Here is a 12,500-nt window from a genome sequence, read left to right as displayed (position 1 = left end):
TTTTACCGTGGCGTCGCGGTTCACCACGGCAGGCGGGTCGGTCTCCTCCGCATAAAAAGGGGGACCCCCGCTTTTTGTTCCACGAAATCGCACAAGCTTTTTTCGCATCCACGGTTTGCCACCGCACACCAAAATGCCGATCCGGCTGCCTACTTTAGCCAACAGGTGGAGCCAGGCGCGCCGTACTTGCGCGGCACTTCCCACGTCCACCGAAGTCGGTGCCAAGGACCACTTTCGGCGCCGGAGCCGCGTACGAGCCTACTCGAGGCGGAAGAACGAAGCCAGCAAGGGCCTGGCCGCAAGTGCGTTCAATTGTCGGGACGTCCAAGTCCCTCGTTCTTCCGTGCTTCCTCTTTCGGCAAGTCGTTGCGGCACCTTCCCAAAGCGCGCAGACCCGCTAATCGCGACGAGCGCGACGTGGCCGTGCCGCCTTTCCCTCGGCAGCAAGCAAAACGCCTGGCAACGTCGACGCTCCCCTAACCGCGATCTCGCACCGTGTTTCGTGTGGCGAATTCAAAAGCCGGCCGGCGCTGCTGCAACCATTACGGTCGGTACGCATACGCCGCGGAGGGCGGGACGGTCATCGGAGCGTGCGGTTCCTCCATCGAGTACTGCGCACCTCGGCCGTCGCATCGCCGTGCCATGACCGGCCGCGCGTCAACGCGAACCGGTGCCAGCGAGATCCCTCGCCTGCAAGAACCGACCGGCAGCCTCCGTCACCCGAGGACGCGGAGGCGCTTGCCGCGGACGGCGGGACGGTATGCACTGGTGCACAGCGGACCCGTCACATCGCCAGTTCCTTGACCGACCGCCGACGCTTGTGCCGTTCCTCTCGTACTTGGCAGTCGCCGCGCGATTGTCGGGTCTCGTTCTTGCACGCTCGAACGGTCGGGAGGGCACTCGGCTGGCGTTTCGGGAACGCGCAGCCTCGCCTTCTACCGACGTAACCACGACTCGCCGTTCGCGCTCCGCCGCTCCTGTTTACAGTACTAGGCGGTCCCGCAGCGGTCGGGTCGCGCATTTCGAGCGCTTCGAGCCACGGTGCAGTGGCGGGTCGAAAGCCGACCTATGAGTGCGTTGCGCCGTTTGTACCCGCGTCCGCCACCTGGCCGACCGTCCAAGGTCGCGGTGTTGGCGTCCGCTGGGCGCAACAATTTGTCACGGGGTGCCGCTCCACATTCAGGCAGCCCCGTGGGGAAAAGCCGACCCCGCGTCCAAACGGGGTCAGCGGCAGAAAGTGTCGGGCGCAGACGCAGCTGAGGCGCTCACCCTTCACAATCCGTTAATGATCCTTCCGCAGGTTCACCTACGGAAACCTTGTTACGACTTTTACTTCCTCTAAATGATCAAGTTTGGTCATCTTTCCAACAGACCGGCGCAACCGAAAGGCCGCGCCGGACATCGGTCCGAAGACCTCACTAAATCATTCAATCGGTAGTAGCGACGGGCGGTGTGTACAAAGGGCAGGGACGTAATCAACGCGAGCTTATGACTCGCGCTTACTGGGAATTCCTCGTTCAAGGGGAACAATTGCAAGCCCCTATCCCAATCACGAAAGAAGTTCCACGGGTTACCCAGTCTTTTCAGACAGGGATAAAGACACGCTGCTTCCTTCAGTGTAGCGCGCGTGCGGCCCCGGACATCTAAGGGCATCACAGACCTGTTATTGCTCTGTTTCGTGCGGCTAGGAGCCGCTTGTCCCTCTAAGAAGGTTGTAAGGTGCTGGGAACCCCGCACCTATTTAATAGGCTAGAGTCTCGTTCGTTATCGGAATTAACCAGACAAATCGCTCCACCAACTAAGAACGGCCATGCACCACCATCCACCGAATCAAGAAAGAGCTCTCAATCTGTCAATCCTCCCAGTGTCCGGGCCGGGTAAGTTTTCCCGTGTTGAGTCAAATTAAGCCGCAGGCTCCACTCCTGGTGGTGCCCTTCCGTCAATTCCTTTAAGTTTCAGCTTTGCAACCATACTTCCCCCGGAACCCAAATACTTTGGTTTCCCGGAAGCTGCCCGCCGAGTCATTTGAGTAACTCAGGCGGATCGCTGGTTGGCATCGTTTATGGTCAGAACTAGGGCGGTATCTGATCGCCTTCGAACCTCTGACTTTCGTTCTTGATCAATGAAAACATTCTTGGCAAATGCTTTCGCAGTAGTTCGTCTTGCGACGGTCCAAGAATTTCACCTCTAGCGCCGCAATACGAATGCCCCCGTCCGTCCCTCTTAATCATTACCTCGTATTCCAAAAACCAACAGAACAGAAACGAGGTCTTGTTCTATTATTCCATGCAAGTTTATTCAGGCGACTCGCCTGCGTTGAGCACTCTAATTTTTTCAAAGTAAAAGCACCGGCCATCTCGAGGCACACAATGAAGTGCACCAAGAAAGAACCGGCATGATGTTCAGTCCGAGCCGTCGCATCGGGTAGATGCACTACTCGTCTGGAACTGAGATCCAACTACGAGCTTTTTAACCGCAGCAGCTTTAGTATACGCTATTGGAGCTGGAATTACCGCGGCTGCTGGCACCAGACTTGCCCTCCAATTGATCCTCGTTAAAGGATTTAGAGTGTACTCATTTCAATTACGGGGCCTCAAAAGAGTCCCGTATTGTTATTTTTCGTCACTACCTCCCCGTGCCGGGAGTGGGTAATTTGCGCGCCTGCTGCCTTCCTTGGATGTGGTAGCCGTTTCTCAGGCTCCCTCTCCGGAATCGAACCCTGATTCTCCGTTACCCGTAACAACCATGGTAAGCAAGTAACCTACCATCGAAAGTTGATAAGGCAGACACTTGAAAGAAACGTCGCCGGCTCGTGGCCATGCGATCAGCACAAAGTTATCCAGAGTCACCACACAATACGGGCCGAAACCCGATCGATCTTGGTCTAATAAAAGCACCCGTTACCCAAAGGGCTCCAGGCTCACTGCATGTATTAGCTCTAGAATTGCCACAGTTATCCAAGTAGGAAGAAACGATCTAAGGAACCATAACTGATTTAATGAGCCATTCGCGGTTTCGCCTTATTTCGGCATGTACTTAGACATGCATGGCTTAATCTTTGAGACAAGCATATGATTACTGGCAGGATCAACCAGGTAATCGTTCGACTGCGCGTCCGTCCTCGCCTTCGGCGGGCCGGACGCAGTCTGTGTGCGGCGGAGGCCACCTTCAGGCGCCCCAACACGCTTATTTTGCACTCCGAGATGACGGCGTTCGAGCTCGCTACGGCACAACCTTCCCGAAAGACGAGTGGGAGCCGTGCGGCAAGAAGCACGTTCATGCTCGCTCTTTTTCGTTGCATCGACTCGGTCGCGCCGTGCGGGTTGCCCAAGCCCGCTGCACTGTCGGTGGACCGGCCGGAACTAGCAACGGAGCCGAGACTGCAAAGCCGCCAGACGACGGGTCACGCCCGCGTCTTCGGCGCTTTCGCATCTGAATCGCCCGAGGACGACACGGAACACACCTCGATATCGTGGTAAAACGGCACCGTCCGACAACCAGCCCCTAACGCATCAAGCGGATGAGGCTGCAGACGACTGCCGTGGATTCCCCTGGAGCAGACCCGAGGACACGCTTGACGAGGCCGAAGCCCGCCGCATATCAGACACCCGGTCGCTTTCGCGTACGCCGCTCACGAGAACCCCCACATAATAGCAGCGATAAGTACCCAGACCTCCTTGGGCACTAATACGAGCGTACTCGAGAAAATTTCACCGCGGGTGTGCCCCGAAACGTGTGGCACGTTGAGCGTGCCACAAGTCTACGTCGCTCTCAAACCCGCCGAGGTCGTAGAATTTGCGACCCTACTCACGAAATTCCCACCGAGGATACGGCCGCAAACGTACCGCACCTTGGGTAGGCCACGAGTTTGTGCAACACTACGCTGACGGCACAGCACCGAGGTCGTGCGCGCACGCACGGGAAAATTCCGCCGCGGTTTCTGCCGAAAACGTGAGGCACCACGACTCTCCGCAAGTTCGCGTCGACTGCGAAAGACCGAAGTCGTGAACGACGTGTCCGCTACTCGCCGCCGACACGCTGGACACCAAACGTACAACGACTCGACGGCGTCGTAGAGGCCCACGACGCGGTTTTCCTTAACGACGTCTCGGCGTGGCACCGACAGGTTAGAACGGCCGACCAACGTTCCCTGTCCGCCGTTCGGCTCAGTCGAAGGGCTCGGCGACTTCGGCAACGCTGCGAAGCCGCACGGTGACGCACGCCATGTCCCCATTTTTTTTTTTTTTTCTTTCTGCGTCTGCCGGGGTGCCCCTATAATAGCAGCGATAAGCACCCAGACCGCCGTGGGTCGCTCGCCCCGGCTGACGTGGTTTTTCGTACTCCTGCGGCGGTCGCCGTCAAGCACGTCCAAATACGCTACTTTCGTGGGCGCATTCACGCTCTTTCGCTTCGCCGGAGTGCCAGCACTCACTCTGCCAAAAACGGCGAACATCCGAGCGGCGGTTCCCACTTTTGCGTCGGCGTCGCAAACCCCGCCCCGGCAGACGAGGTTTGCCGTACTCGTGCGACGGTGGCCGGCGGGCACGTCGAAAGACGCCGATATCGTGCGCGAATTGGCGCACCTTGGCTTCACCGGAGTGCCGCCACTGACTCCTCCAAAAACGGCGAAGATCCGAGCGGCGCTTCCCACTTTCGCATCGGCGTCCCGAACTCCGCCCCGGCTGACGCGGTTTACCGTACTCGTGCGACGGTCGCCGGCGAGCACGTGGAAAGACGCCGATATCGTGCCCGAATCGGCTCCGTTCGGCTTCGCCGGAGTGCCAGCACTGGCTCGGCGAAAGACGACGAACATCCGAGCGACGGTTCTCACTATTGCGTACGCGTCGCAAACCCCGCCCCGGCAGACGCACTTTGCCGTACTCGTGCGACGGTCGCCGGCGAGCACGTAGAAAGACGCCGATATCGTGCCGGAATCGGCCCCGTTTGGCTTCGCCGGAGTGCCAGCACTCACTCGGCCACAAACGGCGAACATCCGAGCGGCGGTTCCCACTTAGCCGTCGGCGTCCCGAACTCCGCCCCGGCAGACGCGGTTGCCGAGCTCGTGCGACTAGCGACCGCGAAGCCGTCTCGCGACGCCGCTTTCGTGCGCGGCTCCCACTGCGACCTGGGTCACCCGAGGTCGACGAGCAAGAAAGAATGTCGAAAAAAATTTTTTTTTTTTTGCGTCTGCCGGGGTGCCCCTATAATAGCAGCGATAAGCACCCAGACCGCCATGGGTCGCTCGCCCCGGCTGACGTGGTTTTTCGTTTTCCTGCGGTGGTCGTCGTCAAGCACGTCCAAACACGCCACTTTCGTGGGCGCATTCGCGCTCTTTCGCTTCGCCGGAGTGCCAGCACTCACTCTGCCAAAAACGGCGAACATCCTAGTGGCGGTTCCCACTTTTGCGTCGGCGTCGCCAACCCCGCCCCGGCATACGCGGTTTGCCGTACTCGTGCGGCGGTGGCCGGCGGGCACGTCGAAAGACACCGATATCGTGCGCGAGTCGATGCTTCTTGGTCTCGCAGGAGGGCCGCCACTCACTCCTGCAAAAACGGCGAAGATCCGAGCGGCGCTTCCCACTTTTTCGTCGGCATCGCAAACCTCGCCCCGGCAGACGCGCTTTGCCGTACTCGTGCGACGGTCGCCGGCGAGCACGTCGAAATACGCCGATATCGTGCCCGAATCGGCCCCGTTTCGCTTCGCCGGAGTGCCAGCACTCACTCGGCCAAAAACGGCGAACATCCGAGCAGCGGTACCCACTTAGCCGTCGGCATCCCGAACTCCGCGCCGGCTGACGCGGTTGCCGAGCTCGTGCGACTAGCGACCGCGAACGCGTCTCGCGACGCCGCTTTCGTGCGCGGCTCCCATTGCGACCTGGGTTACCCGAGCTCGACCAGCAAAAAAGAAGGTCGAAAAAAAATTTTTTTTTTCTGCGTCTGCCGGGGTGCCCCTATAATAGCAGCGATAAGCACCCAGACCGCCGTGGGTCGCTCGCCCCGGCTGACGTGGTTTTTCGTACTCCTGCAGCGGTCGCCGTCAAGCACGTCCAAATACGCCACTTTCGTGGGCGCTTTCGCGCTCTTTCGCGTCGCCGGTGTGCCAGCACTCACTCTGCCAAAAACGGCGAACATCCTAGTGGCGGTTCCCACTTTTGCGTCGGCGTCGCCAACCCCGCCCCGGCATACGCGGTTTGCCGTACTCGTGCGGCGGTGGCCGGCGGGCACGTCGAAAGACACCGATATCGTGCGCGAGTCGATGCTTCTTGGTCTCGCAGGAGGGCCGCCACTCACTCCTGCAAAAACGGCGAAGATCCGAGCGGCGCTTCCCACTTTTTCGTCGGCATCGCAAACCTCGCCCCGGCAGACGCGCTTTGCCGTACTCGTGCGACGGTCGCCGGCGAGCACGTCGAAATACGCCGATATCGTGCCCGAATCGGCCCCGTTTCGCTTCGCCGGAGTGCCAGCACTCACTCGGCCAAAAACGGCGAACATCCGAGCAGCGGTACCCACTTAGCCGTCGGCATCCCGAACTCCGCGCCGGCTGACGCGGTTGCCGAGCTCGTGCGACTAGCGACCGCGAACGCGTCTCGCGACGCCGCTTTCGTGCGCGGCTCCCATTGCGACCTGGGTTACCCGAGCTCGACCAGCAAAAAAGAAGGTCGAAAAAAAATTTTTTTTTTCTGCGTCTGCCGGGGTGCCCCTATAATAGCAGCGATAAGCACCCAGACCGCCGTGGGTCGCTCGCCCCGGCTGACGTGGTTTTTCGTACTCCTGCAGCGGTCGCCGTCAAGCACGTCCAAATACGCCACTTTCGTGGGCGCTTTCGCGCTCTTTCGCGTCGCCGGTGTGCCAGCACTCACTCTGCCAAAAACGGCCAACATCCGAGCGGCGGTTCCCACTTTTGCGTCGGCGTCGTAAACCCCGCCCCGGCAGACGCGGTTTGCCCTACTCGTTCGACGGTCGCCGGCGAGCGCGTCGAAAGACGCCGATATCGTGCGCTAATTGGCGCTCCTTGGCTTCTCCGGAGTGCCGCCACTCACTCCTCCAAAAACGGCGAAGATCCGAGCGGCGTTCTCCACTTTCGCATCGGCGTCCCGAACTCCGCCCGGGCTGACGCGGTTTACCGTACTCGTGCGACGGTCGCCGCCGGGCACGTCGAAAGACGCCGATATCGTGCCGTAATCGGCCCCGTTTGGCTTCGCCCGAGTGCCAGCACTCACTCGGCCAAAAACGGCGAACATCCGAGCAGCGTTTCCCACTTTCGCATCGGCGTCCCGAAGCCCGCCCCGGCAGACGCGGTTTGCCCTACTCGAGCGACGGTCGCCGGCGATCACGTCGAAAGGCGCCGAATTCGTGCACGAATCGATGCTTCTTGGTCTCGCAGGAGGGCCGCCACTCACTCCTGCAAAAACGGCGAAGATCCGAGTTGCGCTTCCCACTTTTTCGTCGGCGTCCCGAACTACGCCCCGGCTGACGCGGTTTACCGTACTCGTGCGACGGTCGCCGGCGGGCACTTCAAAATACGCCGATTTCGTGGGCGCATTCACGCTGTTTCGCTTCCCCGGAGTGCCAACACTCACTCTGCCGAAAGCGGCGATCATCCGAGCGGCGGTTCCCACTTTTGCGTCGGCTTCGCAAACGGCGCCCCGGCAGACGCGCTCGTGCGACGTACTCGTGCGACGGTCGCCGGCGAGCACGTCGAAAGACGCCGATATCGTGCTCGAATCGACCCCGTTTCGCTTCGCCGGAGTGCTGCCAGTCACGGCGCAGAAAACGGCGAACAAGTGTTTTTTTTTTTTTTTCCTAGAATTTGTGTTATAGAAGGCACATTTGATATCGGACGATAATTTTCAACTTTATCACGCGCACCGATTTTCGTGTAGAGGTTTGCAAGTTTATGGGAATTTCTCCACTTGGAATAATGCGATTTAGTAGTACTACGAGAACTTCATGGATGTACTCAAGGGTACGGGGCAAGTCAGTTACGTCAACACCTGCAGATTTTTTACACTTCAAACTGAAAATTGTTGGTTGTGAGTCCTCGTGTGATATTAAAGGCCGATTCGCTAACACATAGAACAAAGAAAGAAAGGAAGAAAAAACGCCCGCGCTCGCTCAAGAAACCTGGGTTCGCAACAAGTGGCAACAACAAGCAACCGAGCGAGTGCGCCAAAACCCGTGGCGGCCGAACAAACGCGAAGTCCCAACCGCGTCAGCCGGGGCGGCACGGGACAGGAAAAATCACTTCAGCCGGGGCGGCGGGGCACCGAATAAACCTCGTCACCTCGTCGCAGGATAAAAGAGGAAACAAAAAGTCTAAACAGCGTCTGCTGGAGCGAATGCGTAATAAAACAACAACAACAACAAAAAAAAACACCCGCGCTCAAGAAGTCTGCAATCCTCACAAAAGGCGACTGTGACCGAGCAGCGTCAGCCGGGGCCGTGCGGAAACGGAAAAACCGCGACTACCGGGGCGTCGAGGCACCGAAAAATCCACTTCAGCCGCGGCGAAAAAAAAAAAACAAAAAGAAAGACGGAGGGGGGGGGGGGAACCACGTCTGCCGGGGCGAAGGAAAAAAAAAAACGCGTCTGCCGGGGCGAGCCCGGGTGCGGCACCACCGGGAAAACTGTGGCAAACAGACATGGCGATCGAGTGAGTGGGCCGCCAGCCAGGCTCAGCCAAAAAGTGCAAAGTCCGAACTGCGTCAGCCGGGGCGGCAAAAACCGCGTCAGCCGGGGCGGCGCAAAAAACCGCGTCTGCCGGGGCGGCACGAAACCGCGTCAGCCGGGGCGGGGCGAAAACTGCGTCAGCCGGGGCGAAAAGAAAAAAAAAAACGCGTCTGCCGGGGCAAGCCCGGGTGCGGCACCACCGGGAAAACTGTGGCAAACAGACATGGCGATCGAGTGAGTGGGCCGCCAGCCAGGCACAGCCGAAAAGTGCAAAGTCCGAACCGTGTCAGCCGGGGCGACGCAAAAACCGCGTCAGCCGGGGCGGCGCGAAAACCGCGTCAGCCGGGGCGGCACGAAACCGCGTCAGCCGGGGCGGCGCGAAAACTGCGTCAGCCGGGGCGGCGCGAAAACCTCGTCAGCCGGGGCGAGCGAAAAGGGGGGGGGGGGGGAACCACGCCTGCCGGGGCGAAAGAAAAAAAAAACGCGTCTGCCGGGGCGAGCCCGGGTGCGGCACCACCGGGAAGACTGTGGCAAACAGACATGGCGATCGAGTGAGTGGGCCGCCAGCCAGGCTCAGCCCAAAAAGTGCCAAGTCCGAACTGCGTCAGCCGGGGCGGCAAAAACCGCGTCAGCCGGGGCGGCGCGAAAACCGCGTCTGCCGGGGCGGCGCGAAAACTGCGTCAGCCGGGGCGAGCCCGGGTGCGGCACCACCGGGAAAACTGTGGCTAACAGACATGGCGATCGAGTGAGTGGGCCACCAGCCAGGCTCAGCCAAAAAGTGCCAAGTCCGAACTGCGTCAGCCGGGGCGGCAAAAACCGCGTCAGCCGGGGCGGCGCAAAAAAACCGCGTCTGCCGGGGCGGCACGAAACCGCGTCAGCCGGGGCGGCGCGAAAACTGCGTCAGCCGGGGCGAAAGAAAAAAAAAACGCGTCTGCCGGGGCGAGCCCGGGTGCGGCACCACCGGGAAAACTGTGGCAAACAGACATGGCGATCGAGTGAGTGGGCCGCCAGCCAGGCACAGCCGAAAAGTGCTAAGTCCGAACTGCGTCTGCCGGGGCGGCACGAAACCGCGTCAGCCGGGGCGGCGCGAAAACCGCGTCTGCCGGGGCGGCACGAAACCGCGTCAGCCGGGGCGGCGCGAAAACTGCGTCAGCCGGGGCGAGCCCGGGTGCGGCACCACCGGGAAAACTGTGGCAAACAGACATGGCGATCGAGTGAGTGGGCCGCCAGCCAGGCACAGCCGAAAAGTGCTAAGTCCGAACTGCGTCTGCCGGGGCGGCACGAAACCGCGTCAGCCGGGGCGGCGCGAAAACCGCGTCTGCCGGGGCGGCACGAAACCGCGTCAGCCGGGGCGGCGCGAAAACTGCGTCAGCCGGGGCGAGCCCGGGTGCGGCACCACCGGGAAAACTGTGGCAAACAGACATGGCGATCGAGTGAGTGGGCCGCCAGCCAGGCACAGCCGAAAAGTGCTAAGTCCGAACTGCGTCAGCCGGGGCGGCAAAAACCGCGTCAGCCGGGGCGGCGCAAAAAACCGCGTCTGCCGGGGCGGCACGAAACCGCGTCAGCCGGGGCGGCGCGAAAACTGCGTCAGCCGGGGCGAAAGAAAAAAAAAAACGCGTCTGCCGGGGCGAGCCCGGGTGCGGCACCACCGGGAAAACTGTGGCAAACAGACATGGCGATCGAGTGAGTGGGCCGCCAGCCAGGCACAGCCGAAAAGTGCTAAGTCCGAACTGCGTCTGCCGGGGCGGCACGAAACCGCGTCAGCCGGGGCGGCGCGAAAACCGCGTCTGCCGGGGCGGCACGAAACCGCGTCAGCCGGGGCGGCGCGAAAACTGCGTCAGCCGGGGCGAGCCCGGGTGCGGCACCACCGGGAAAACTGTGGCAAACAGACATGGCGATCGAGTGAGTGGGCCGCCAGCCAGGCACAGCCGAAAAGTGCTAAGTCCGAACTGCGTCTGCCGGGGCGGCACGAAACCGCGTCAGCCGGGGCGGCGCGAAAACCGCGTCTGCCGGGGCGGCGCGAAAACTGCGTCAGCCGGGGCGAGCCCGGGTGCGGCACCACCGGGAAAACTGTGGCAAACAGACATGGCGATCGAGTGAGTGGGCCGCCAGCCAGGCACAGCCGAAAAGTGCAAAGTCCGAACCGTGTCAGCCGGGGCGACGCAAAAACCGCGTCAGCCGGGGCGGCGCGAAAACCGCGTCAGCCGGGGCGGCACGAAACCGCGTCAGCCGGGGCGGCGCGAAAACTGCGTCAGCCGGGGCGGCGCGAAAACCTCGTCAGCCGGGGCGAGCGAAAAGGGGGGGGGGGGGAACCACGTCTGCCGGGGCGAAAGAAAAAAAAAACGCGTCTGCCGGGGCGAGCCCGGGTGCGGCACCACCGGGAAGACTGTGGCAAACAGACATGGCGATCGAGTGAGTGGGCCGCCAGCCAGGCTCAGCCCAAAAAGTGCCAAGTCCGAACTGCGTCAGCCGGGGCGGCAAAAACCGCGTCAGCCGGGGCGGCGCGAAAACCGCGTCTGCCGGGGCGGCGCGAAAACTGCGTCAGCCGGGGCGAGCCCGGGTGCGGCACCACCGGGAAAACTGTGGCTAACAGACATGGCGATCGAGTGAGTGGGCCACCAGCCAGGCTCAGCCAAAAAGTGCCAAGTCCGAACTGCGTCAGCCGGGGCGGCAAAAACCGCGTCAGCCGGGGCGGCGCAAAAAAACCGCGTCTGCCGGGGCGGCACGAAACCGCGTCAGCCGGGGCGGCGCGAAAACTGCGTCAGCCGGGGCGAAAGAAAAAAAAAAAACGCGTCTGCCGGGGCGAGCCCGGGTGCGGCACCACCGGGAAAACTGTGGCAAACAGACATGGCGATCGAGTGAGTGGGCCGCCAGCCAGGCACAGCCGAAAAGTGCTAAGTCCGAACTGCGTCTGCCGGGGCGGCACGAAACCGCGTCAGCCGGGGCGGCGCGAAAACCGCGTCTGCCGGGGCGGCACGAAACCGCGTCAGCCGGGGCGGCGCGAAAACTGCGTCAGCCGGGGCGAGCCCGGGTGCGGCACCACCGGGAAAACTGTGGCAAACAGACATGGCGATCGAGTGAGTGGGCCGCCAGCCAGGCACAGCCGAAAAGTGCTAAGTCCGAACTGCGTCTGCCGGGGCGGCACGAAACCGCGTCAGCCGGGGCGGCGCGAAAACCGCGTCTGCCGGGGCGGCACGAAACCGCGTCAGCCGGGGCGGCGCGAAAACTGCGTCAGCCGGGGCGAGCCCGGGTGCGGCACCACCGGGAAAACTGTGGCAAACAGACATGGCGATCGAGTGAGTGGGCCGCCAGCCAGGCACAGCCGAAAAGTGCTAAGTCCGAACTGCGTCAGCCGGGGCGGCAAAAACCGCGTCAGCCGGGGCGGCGCAAAAAACCGCGTCTGCCGGGGCGGCACGAAACCGCGTCAGCCGGGGCGGCGCGAAAACTGCGTCAGCCGGGGCGAAAGAAAAAAAAAACGCGTCTGCCGGGGCGAGCCCGGGTGCGGCACCACCGGGAAAACTGTGGCAAACAGACATGGCGATCGAGTGAGTGGGCCGCCAGCCAGGCACAGCCGAAAAGTGCTAAGTCCGAACTGCGTCTGCCGGGGCGGCACGAAACCGCGTCAGCCGGGGCGGCGCGAAAACCGCGTCTGCCGGGGCGGCACGAAACCGCGTCAGCCGGGGCGGCGCGAAAACTGCATCAGCCGGGGCGAGCCCGGGTGCGGCACCACCGGGAAAACTGTGGCAAACAGACATGGCGATTGAGTGAGTGGGCCGCCAGCCAGGCACAGCCGAAAAGTGCTAAGTCCGAACTGCGTCTGCCGGGGCGGCA

General features: G+C 61.9%; 1 non-coding gene across 1 annotated transcript; it reads right to left on the bottom strand.

Annotated features, from left to right (window-relative positions):
* Positions 1 to 1,283: 1,283 nt before the first annotated feature.
* Positions 1,284 to 3,098, bottom strand: LOC142793642 (small subunit ribosomal RNA). Its single transcript, XR_012891706.1, has one exon. It is a non-coding gene; the product is annotated as a small subunit ribosomal RNA (ribosomal RNA).
* Positions 3,099 to 12,500: the final 9,402 nt, after the last annotated feature.

This window comes from Rhipicephalus microplus, unplaced genomic scaffold (assembly GCF_043290135.1).
Source record: "Rhipicephalus microplus isolate Deutch F79 unplaced genomic scaffold, USDA_Rmic scaffold_315, whole genome shotgun sequence".
NCBI lineage: Eukaryota > Metazoa > Arthropoda > Arachnida > Ixodida > Ixodidae > Rhipicephalus > Rhipicephalus microplus.
Note: the sequence above shows the minus strand (reverse complement) of the source record. Positions and strands in the feature narration are given on the sequence as shown.